Source organism: Colossoma macropomum, unplaced genomic scaffold (assembly GCF_904425465.1).
Source record: "Colossoma macropomum unplaced genomic scaffold, Colossoma_macropomum, whole genome shotgun sequence".
Classification (NCBI taxonomy): domain Eukaryota; kingdom Metazoa; phylum Chordata; class Actinopteri; order Characiformes; family Serrasalmidae; genus Colossoma; species Colossoma macropomum.
This window is the reverse complement of record NW_023494806.1, coordinates 21,112,770-21,114,028: the sequence shown is the minus strand read 5'-3', so window position 1 is coordinate 21,114,028 and position 1,259 is coordinate 21,112,770.

The following is a 1,259-nucleotide window of genomic DNA, read 5'->3' as shown; positions in this document are numbered from 1 at the left end:
GGAGAAAACAGGGGAGCGAGGTGGAGAAAAAAATGTGCGTAAGCTTCCAGTAAAAGTGATAACACTGTGTGACAACGTTACTTCACTTACTAAAGAAAAGTATTTTCCGCACTTTCTTTTTATATAATCGGTAACGTTAATACAGAAAGTAAAAACGAGCGTCAGCGTAATGGTCCGTTCCACGATGCAGGCTGGACTGGACCATTTTCATAGGGGTGGGGGGTGCACATGTTGTTTTTAACCTATTTTCAGTCGTAGACTATTTCACATTATTTAAAATTCTTTAATGCTGCGGTGCTGGAATCGAGTTGACATTCACAGTGTGGACAAAATGCAAACCGTTTCATGTAGTGTTGTAATTTTGGTACTTTCGTACTTTGTGCGTTTTGTGTGTGTTCCAAATGAGTCACTCGAGCACTTGCTCCCTACGCCCTATGTAGGGAAAGCTACACAGTTCACTTTTCAACACATTAGCGAGCTACAAAAGGGTCAAAAAGTAGGAAAATGCATAAATAGTTTGCCTTGCCATGTATTTCCCTGGTCTTTCTGGCTACTGTGCATGTGCAGATCTCAAGGCGATGGCTTTCACTCTAAATAGTGCACTATGTCTCTAATAGGGGGCGAGTGAGAACACTTACACTGCATTAAAATAGCTCAAAGGGGCATTTCAGCTTAAAACTAGAATGTAGTGTGTTATTGACGTGTTGTACAGTGTTCTTTAGTGCAGCACTGCATCCCCCAATTTCATCGGTTTGACAAAATTCACGACTTTGTACCTTTTTGGGTTTTCATCCATCTTTTATCTTTCACTACAATACCCAGCATGCACTGTGAACTGTTAGCATAATCACTAATGCAGAGGCTAATAAATAGAGATGATAAATTTGCTTATATTAAATTAAATATATGTGCAATATATGCATGCATTGACCCATATATTAAAGTATATGCACATGCAGATTACATAGTGTCACTTTTTAATGTTTGAATATATGTCAGGAATATATAATAATAATAAAATAATATTATAATAATGTAAATATAATATAATAATGTAAATATAATGGTGTTGATGTAAAAGATGGTGCGGGACAGAGGCCATTATTTCTGCCATGAGAAGTGTCCTTTTTAATTACACCAACATATAGACAATCAACAGTTAATCTAATGGGGCGTTGGGGGAGGTCACCATGAACCCTATACTTCCTTTGTATGGTGGATGCTCAGCCCACCTAACTAAACCCCCTAACACAATGACA